The sequence below is a fragment of the Panthera pardus genome, unplaced genomic scaffold (assembly GCF_024362965.1).
Source record: "Panthera pardus isolate Hobbes unplaced genomic scaffold, ASM2436296v1 HiC_scaffold_25, whole genome shotgun sequence".
Taxonomy (NCBI): Eukaryota; Metazoa; Chordata; class Mammalia; order Carnivora; family Felidae; genus Panthera; species Panthera pardus.
In genome coordinates this window covers 54,878,752-54,887,984 of record NW_026526821.1, presented here as the reverse complement: position 1 = coordinate 54,887,984, position 9,233 = coordinate 54,878,752, and the positions used below count along the sequence as shown (strand labels likewise).

Genomic DNA, 9,233 nt, shown 5'->3' with positions numbered 1-9,233 from the left:
CCCAGCTCTTCACAATCGTATGTAACCTTCCTGGAAGCCCTCCGCACTGAGGCCACCACGGCTTCTGGAGGAAACTGTTCCCTCACAGTGTCCCCCAGCATTAAGGTGAATTTCTCTTTTATAATTTTCGAGCATTGCTTCTCTGAAGTGAGGGGAGGAAGTGGCAGAGGGAAGGGAGGTTTTCACAGGGGTGTTCAATGGATAGAGTTAAGGAAACTGAGTATCGGGTCAGTTGGTAGTGGTGTTTGCTTAGGATTAGGTGCTATCAGGACTCTCCTGGCCGTGGGCAGCAAAAGCCCCAAACTTGGACTATCTTTACACCGCAAAGGGGATTTTCCAGGAAGCTCTCAGGATATCCGGCCTATTTGCAGGAAGAGGTGCGCCGCCATCTTGCAGGAAGGGAGTAGCACCTCAGGTTTGTAGGACGCCATGCTTCCAGAACTCTCACTGCGCCCTCTGCTTCCTTCCCTTCTCGCACAACTGCTACTCCCGCAGGCAAGAAACACTCCTGCTGGCTCTCGTATCTCCTGCTTCTCAAGGCGCTTCCAGCGATGCCAAGAAACCACTCATGAGCCCACCTCCAGTTGGCTGCAGGGAGCGGGGCTCGTGTTGGAACTGTGGCAGCTCCCACGGAAGGCCGTGGTTGGAGCAGGAGACGGGACAACAACTAGAAGACAGCAGGTCCTATTCCCAGAAGGCAGTGGTCCCACAGACAAAAGAACCGTGCATCCCAGGGTCACCCCTGGACCATCTTAAAACAGAAACGGCCACTGAAGGTCTGTAGGAGGCAGTCTGAATGCTCTCTCTGCCACACAGTTGCTGGGAGCCCCTGACCATTAAAGAATATGGCCTCTACCCACCTTTCTGGGCTTATTTCTTCCTTCCAACACCCTCCCAACAGCCATCTGAGGTGCTGAGGCCTGGCCTCACCATCCCCCCTCGATCTCCTCTGCTCTCACAGCACTGGTCCCATGCAGCAGTCACAGCACTCAGCCGGTAGTGCCTGTCCATGTATTTTCTTCCCACCAGGCTGTAAACTCAGCAACGGCAGAAAGAATGTTCAGCTCATCTTCGTGCCCCACGGCCTGGCTCACAGAAGGGACAGGAAGAGTTCAAGGACTTCATCACTGATTCCTCATAAAAACGGTCAGGTAGTTTCAAAGGTAGGGATCTGCCTGTCTGCCTTGTGCAGTCTGGACTCTTCTGTGGCCCCACCCACATTCACTGAGAACTCCTTTGGGTCCGACCCAAAGGCCAGAAGCACCTGGGGCAGGCAATGAGGCTCACTTACTGTCCCCTACAGCTTCTCCTACTTTCCAGGGTTATGAAAAAAATGATCAAGTCAGAGCTGTGTCCCCAGAGTCTCAACTAGAGAAAACAATTAGAAGGCAGGTGATTGCTGTAACTGCTTCAAACAGATGACTGTGAGGGAGTGAGAGCAGAGGGCACAACCAGGACAGTTACCAGAGGTGACAGCCATGGGGCCTCCACACTCTGGGCTCACGGGCTCTGAGCCCGGAGGGCCTGGCCCATATCAGGTGCTTGGGAAACCATGACTCTGCCTTCACCAAGCCTCAGCTTTCTCGTCGGACGAATGGAGTCACTGTCTCTGCTTTCCGGGGTTCTGTGGACACTCAACAAACATGGGCAAAATACCCAGCAGAGTATCTGATGTGGGCACGTTCTTGGTGAATGTGTGTGATGGGGTTCAGGATGGGCCGCCACTTTGGCATATTGATTTTTTGGAATTGAAGTTACTTAAGAAGGACACCCTGACCCTCCTTTGTCGCCTGAAAGCAGAAAATGGCCCCCATGTGAAGGCTACCCTCCCTGCACCTGGAGGGTAGAAGGCATCCTTGTCCCCAAAATAGGGCATTCAGGGCCACCAAGGCTGTGCAAACAAACCTCGTTACTTCTTCAATTATTTGCTACCCCCAGCCTCCCAGAGCTCTGCCCGCAGGGTCCCCTGAAAGCAAGACGGTGAGAGCCCTTTCCTTAGGAGAAAACATCTGCGTGCACTAGTTCCTTGTGTACAGCGACTCTGGTAAAGATTTGTCAGGAGTACTTTTGCCCTCTGTTGATTCTCTTCTTCCCACAGATGGTCACTGCTTCCTTTTGTCTGTCTTTTGTGTTGTTTGTCACAGGGAAGAAACCCCCACGGTGGAACACAGACATGAGCCCCATCGGCTGGCTGTTCCAGCGGCCTGACACCGATAAGTTCACGGTTCTCGCCAGACCAGCGTCTCTTTAGACCGACTTTGCTGTGGGTCCCCTATGTAAAAAGTGAATGAGGTCTACCTCTGTCTTGTCCTGTGTCCTGAGAGCCTGGCTTTGTGACCAGTGAGAGTATTCCTGCTGGCATCCACCATCTAGAAGGTACATGTACCATTGTGCATCTGGTGGCCAGTCCAAGAGACTGGGGATCCGAGACACGAGGTCACAGGCAGTGGTCTCTTTGTCCTTCCATGCCGGCCCTCAGGGGAGTTTGTTTTTAGGGGTCCCAGCCCATAGGGGGCCTTTGTCACCCCAACTTTCATTATTTTGAAATAATGTTAGAAACACCCCATAAGCCCCATTCCTGGGGCACCTGCCCCATGTCACAGATTAGCGGGTCTGTGACTGCAGGCGTCCCATGTTCCCATGACAGACCAGAGACACCGTTTTCACTACACTGTTCGCCTGTGACAACAAAGGTCTGTGATTTCATAGGGTAACTCCGGGAGACTTTGGATTGTGGGGGCTCTATCTTCTGTACTCACTTTGGAGATGCCACTTGCATCCATGACTAAGACTTACTGATTTATTCTAAGCCTCGGAAGTTACCTCCAGGTCTTTCCATTAAAAAGGCTTATTGGATTGAGCCACATTTGGAATAAATATACTAATGGAGACCCCACTCGTCAATGGCCAGATGATGGATGTTTTGAATGGGAAAATTTTCTATATTTAAAAACAAACGTGGGACACCTGGGTGGCTTAGTCAGTTAAGCATCCGACTTTGACTCAGGTCATGATCTCACAGTTCATGGGTTTCAGCCCCGTGTCGGGCTCTGTGCTGACAGCTCATAGCCTGGAGCCTGCTTCGGATTGTGTCTTTCTCTCTCTGTTCCTCCCCCACTCATGCTCTCTGTCTCTCTCTGTGGAAAATAAGCATTAAAAAAATTTAAAAATTTTAAAATGAAAAAATAAAAACAAATGTAATGAGCTCTCCTCCTACAGAGCTATCTTTCTGGTATCTCTGGGAAGATCGGATTGAGAACAGGACACCAGGGAATACAATGCCTAACATTAGGGGCTCCCTTAACAAGACGAAGGAACAGAAATTAGACTAGGAACAGAGATTAAAATCCACATCTAACACAAATCCCCTGTCCCCAACTTCTGGTGCACCGATTTACTCCCCATCTCCCTGTCCCCTACCCTCCAGAAGATCATTTGGATCTCCAGGCACTGGGTCAAAATCCCCCTTCGCAGAAGCCAGCCCCAGCTCCCCAGGAAGTTCCCTTAGCTTCCCAAACTCTTCCACCTTCCCTAGAAAAATCCCTTAAACACCCAGCTACCTGTTTTAACTTCTCTTTCCCTACAAGGTTTACTGAGGGCGCTCTGGCCTGACTTCCCGGCCCATGGTATACAAGTTATCTGTGGAAATGCTGAACGTCAAGAAGGGAATATATATAGCAGAAGCACCTGGGGCAGGTGATGAGGCTCGCTTACTGTCCCTTACAGCTCCTCCTACTTTCCAGGGCTCTGTACGCAGACCCTACCAGCCTCAGGCCTTCCTATCAATGTCCTTTATGGATGCATCCTGGTACACCCACCACAAAGAATTCACATCCCCTGGACAGCGGCAAACCTTTGAAATTATAAAGCCTTTTACCTCCACTTTCAGAAGATCCTACCAAATTTAGAGAGGAATTAGGAAGATTAGTGGCCATTCACAACCCTACTCCCGGAGACCTTGATTGCCTGCTTAAGAGTGTTCTTTCCTCCCGTGATTATACCGGGGTTATTAGGCAGGCCATACAGCCCCCTGGAAAAACCCCCTCGTGGAGGAAACAGATGGCCAGGAATTCTCCAAGGCCCTTCTGCAAATGACCAGGATGTGGCTCAGCTGGAGGCTGTTATTCAAGGCTTGATAGGAACAATATTAGAGGCTTTTCTCCCTCAAGTGAATTGGTCTAAGGTTGAATTGTGAGCTCAGAGGGAAAGAGAACATCCAGAGGCCTTGGCTGAATGCTTTATACGAACTCTTCAAACGTGTAACTGCACTGAACCCAGAAACTCCAGAATGTAAAAACCTTTTAATTTCCACTTTAGTAGGAAACTTTCTCCCTGATATAAAGAGGCAAGTTCAAAATAATGTAGTTGGATGGGCCAGCCAGCCTATAAATGTCACAATAGAAGCAGCTACTAAATTCTTTGAAAATAGCTGGCAGGAAAAAAAAAAAGTTAAAATCAACTATTCCTTCTCTGCAGTTTGAATCTTTAGAGCGACAGAATTGTAACTTTCAAAGCCACTCAAAGGCCACTGTGACCCTCCCTATCTGCCCCTAGACATTCGCAGATAGTATAACAAATACTATTGGAACAATAACTGTCCTACCCTTAAGAGAAAAGTCAAAGAAACAATCCTCTGGGACCTCGGTGTCCCCAGAAGGTCAGTTTTTCTCCTGTGGGACAATTCACCATCAACTCATAGGGTCAGCCGATCCTCAGTCACACCCAAGCCCACTGTTAAATTGAAAATAGAGGACCTGGAATTGGATTTTTGTTTTTTAATTTGAGAGAGAGAGGGAGAACTTGCGCACGAGAGAGAGGGAGAGAGAGAGAATGTGTATGTAAGCTGGGGAGACGGGTGGAGGAAGAGGGAGAGAGAATCCCAAGCAAGCTCCACACTCAGCACAGAGCCCAACGCAAGGCTCGATCTCACGAACATGGGATCGTGACCTGAGCCCAAATCAAAAGAGTCAGATGCTTAACTGGGGGACCCAGGCGTCTTACGGGACTGGATGTTTAAACTGACCTTGGTGTGATTTGCCCTACCAGCCCCTCTGAGGATTCATCTCTGCCTATCACCTGATTCTATTCAAGCTACCAGAGACTCCGGGCACCCATTCCATGGCCCCTGTCTCAACCACCTCAACCAGCATGCCTTGCTGGGGTCCAACTGCGCATTGGCAAACCTTTCTGGTACAGAGTTGTTACGGAAGTTCAACGCCACCGTAAAGCATAACGAGACAGGTGCTCATTTCTCTGCCCTCAGACCACATGGTAACTCATCTTGATTTAGATTCCTCTGGAGAGGAGGGGTCTTGAAAAGACGCCCGGTTTGTCTCTGGGCCACACATGGAGGTGAGTCTGGCTTGTCACTGAGTGCCGAGCCAGGTGCGTTTCTTGGAAAGTAAGCCGTTTTCCATCCAGGAGCACCCTATCCCCAGATACACAGAGAGAGGAGTTGAGCCTATAGGAGATTCGTTGGAAGGAGATTGCACTGGTCTTTACTGTCTCACCCTGTAACACTCCAATTTTGCCAGTAAAGAAAGAAGGTAAATTTGACTCGGACAGGAACCAAATCTATCGACCTCTGGAACACCAAAGAGCCATAAAGTCCTGCACCCCCTCCTTACCCTGTGTCCCTGATCCAGCCACTGCTCTTACCTCAATTCCCAGAAAGGCCATCTGGTTCACAGTGACTGACCTCTGCTTGGCTTTCTCTCCCTGACTCAAGATTTCTTTAGGGAAGCAGTTATCGTGAATTCGCATACCTCAAAGATATTATGGGTCTCCCTCAATATTTTCCCAAGTCCTTAAAGCCAACTGGGATTCTGTAGCCTTCACACAAGGCCCCCCTCTTGTTCAGTTTGTTGATGATCTGTTATGCTGTAAAGACACGAGACCAACCGCTCTTACAGACCCCCTCATCGTTCTAAAGGCACCAGCTGAACGAGGCCATCAGGCCTTCCCATCTAAACTTCAGTGGGTCCAAGCAACTGTTACCTACTTAGGACATGAGATGTCCTTGGGGTGCTCAAAAGCTCACCCTAAAATGTCTTGAGTCAATGTTGTCTCTCTCCCCAAAACCAAAACAGTTACATAAATTTCTAGGGGCAACCAGCTACTGCTACCAATAGATTCTTAGTTTTGCAGCCCTTGCTAAATCTCTGTATGTCCTCCTCCCAGAGAACACCCCAGAGCCAGTTTGCTGACCAGCCTTTGAAACCATTAACCTCCTCTGAAGCCTTAAAATAGACATCGTCCACACCCCCAGCTCTCCACTTACCTAATTCTGACGAACCTTTTTATCTGTACTGCCATGAAAATAACAGGGTCCCAGGACAGCCTCTGCCTCTCAGACTCATTCTGTGGCCTACTGCTCATGTCTGCCAGGCCCCCTGGCTCCCCAGGTTGCCCACTATAGCCACCATTGCCTCCTTGATTGACAAAGCCTTTCATTAGGCTCGCCCATTCGCCCACGTTCCCCATGAGGGGTCTGCCCTCTGACAAGTTCGTAAGACACAGCATCTCTCCACACAGCAACAGACCACCTACGACCAAGTCCTTGTGACTGATGCTCTCAATCCAGCGACCATGCTCACTGCACCCCCTGCACCCCCTACCATGATGGTTGCCTTGCATCTATAGAAATGGTCTCAAAGCCACCAGGGGACCTCCTAGACCCGCCGCCCCCCCCTCCCCAGAGGCAGCCCAGATTTACCTCTAGTTTGTCATGGCTTCCAGAAATGAAATTTCCAGGGAAATGTAAAAAACGGCTATGCCATAGTGTCCCCACGTGAAACACTGGCGCCATACTCCTTCCTTACCTGCTATAAAATCAGCCCAAGCAGTTGAACTGCTAGCTCTCACCACAGCTTGTACGTCGGTGGAAGGGAAAACTGCCAGTTTTCACACAGACTCCAGATAGGCTTTCGGGGTCTGCCGTGCTGTTGGCGCAATTTGGAAATCCCTCGGATTCTTAACCTCTGCAGTCCTCTTGCTGCTAATGTGCGTATGATTGCTGCCTCGTTACAAGCTATTCCCCTCCTTCTAAAATCCCCATTGTTCACTGCTCAACCCACACTAAGGAAATGGATGTCGTATCTTTAGAAAGGAATAGGGCCGACGGAGCTGCTAAGTGTGCAGCCCAAGAAAAGTCCCTTCTTATCTCCGCCCAGCTTTTAAGCCCGCCTTTCTCCTCGACTGATGTCTCCTCCCCACCCCAATCTGAAAAAGACGAATGGATCCTAAAAGCTGCCAAAGCAAACAAGTTACCAGATGGATTCCCCATTGGGCCAAATGGACTTTTGTAGCCCCTTTCTTTTGAACTGGTTGGCTTGTATTTCTCTCCCATCGAATGGGACCCATGCGCAGGTGGGGTGTAGGTAAGGAACTAAAAGACAATTGATTCCACCCCAGCATCCACAAAATTGCTGCCCAGATTATTTCCCGGTGCTCACTTGTCAGCCTCACCAAATTTCTAGAAGAAATTGACATTCCCTGGGAAGTCCTCCCAGGGCCGCACCGCCCTTGGGAGTGTTCCAAATGCATTTTATAGATTTGCCCCCAGGCATGGGCTATTCTCGCTGTTTGGTTTTTGTACGTTTGGTGGACAGACTGAATGCTAGCTGACTTGATATGCTGTTGCCGCAGTAGTGTAAGAAAACTAATAACAGATTAATCCGTGTTTTGTCATTCCTTTATGGATCGAGTCAGACCAAGGAATTCCTTTTACAGCAGAGATAAACCACCTGCTTGGAGAGACTTGGAGATACTCGTTACAGTTTTGGACTCCTCGATCATCAGGGCAAGTGGAACATAAAAATTGAGACATAAAAAGGACTCTAGAAAAGACCAGTCAAGAAACTGGACTTAAATGGCCAGATGCTGCCCCTGGCCCTTGTAAAGATCCAGAATACTCCAAATAGAGATGGATTGATCGCTTCTGAAAGAGTGCTTGGACATCCAATGCCTCCTGACATTTAAAAACCTCCATTCCTGGGGCGCCTGGGTGGCTCAGTCGGTTAAGCATCTGACTTCAGTTCAGGTCACGATCTTATGGTTTTTGGGTTTAAGCCCAGAGCCTCAGGCTCCATGCTGACAGCTCAGAGCCTGGAGCCTGCTTCAGATTCTGTGTCTCCCTCTCTCTGCCTGCCCGCACTCGCATGCTGTCTCTCTGAAAAATACACATTTTTTTTTTAAATTATAAATACGTAAATAGATAAACACAAACTTCCATTCCTGGAGCACCTGGGTGGCTCAGTCGGTTAAGCATCTGACTTCAATCAGCTCAGGTCACGATCTCATGGTTCGTGAACTCGAGCCTCACGTCAGGTGCGCTTGTGCCCTGCTTTGGGTGAGCCCCGTTTCCCTCTCTCTCTCTCTCTCTCTCTCTCTCTCTGCCCCTCGCTCACTTGTACCCTATCTCTCTCTCAAAACAAAACAAAAACAAAAACACTTCCATTCCTGGATTCAGTGGACACTGTGGGAATTAAGGGAACCATGTGTGCTATGACGAGCTATATATAAGAACTAACTAGCATCCTTGAGGTGCATCACCAGCAGGTAAAGAGGCATGGCCTCCACTGACAGACAAGCCTCACCATCGCTCTTGACCAGAAGACCAAGAGATCTCAAGATCTTTAGAAGGAAACATGCACTGTCACCTCACCGGGAAGGACCTTCCATAGTACTGCTGACCACCTACACGGCAATAAAAAATTAAAAAAAAAAAAAAGTCCTTCTGGATTCATGCAAGCTATGCCAGAAAAGACCCAGCTCATCACTTCTGAGATAATTGGAAGATAGCCCCTACAGGTGACCTTCAAGGAAGCATTTCTAGAGCCAATCCCCAGGCTCCTGAAACAGACGGTGATAGAAAGTGGAAGAAGGTCAGTAAAGTATCCTCCACACAGAGAAGGCACTTTGAGACTGAAAACTGAAGCAAGACACTGTGCATACCGTTTACGCAGAGTTTCGTTCCAGGTTCTTACTGACGTGGAGATCGGGCAGACAGGAGGATCCAAGAGGTACGTGGCCGTTCTCCATCCCTCGTCTCTGCCCAGACCAACCTGAATCCCCAGCTTTTCTGGAGTGCGGGGCATGGTGGTGAGGTCACAGGGCAGTTTTCTAAAGTGGCACCGTCTATGCACCAGAGGATCTCCACTAGTTACCCAAAGTGGGACTTTCGGCACACGAGCCATCTCCAGTAATACATGCCCTCTGCGCACCACTTTAGG

At 49.3% G+C, this 9,233-nt stretch overlaps 1 long non-coding RNA gene across 1 annotated transcript; it reads left to right on the top strand.

Moving 5' to 3' along the window:
* The first annotated feature begins 510 nt into the window (after window positions 1-510).
* On the top strand, window positions 511-2,891 carry LOC109254544 (uncharacterized). The gene is made up of 2 exons (XR_002074859.2): window positions 511-1,163; window positions 2,145-2,891. It is a non-coding gene; the product is annotated as an uncharacterized LOC109254544 (long non-coding RNA).
* The last annotated feature ends 6,342 nt before the right edge of the window (window positions 2,892-9,233 follow it).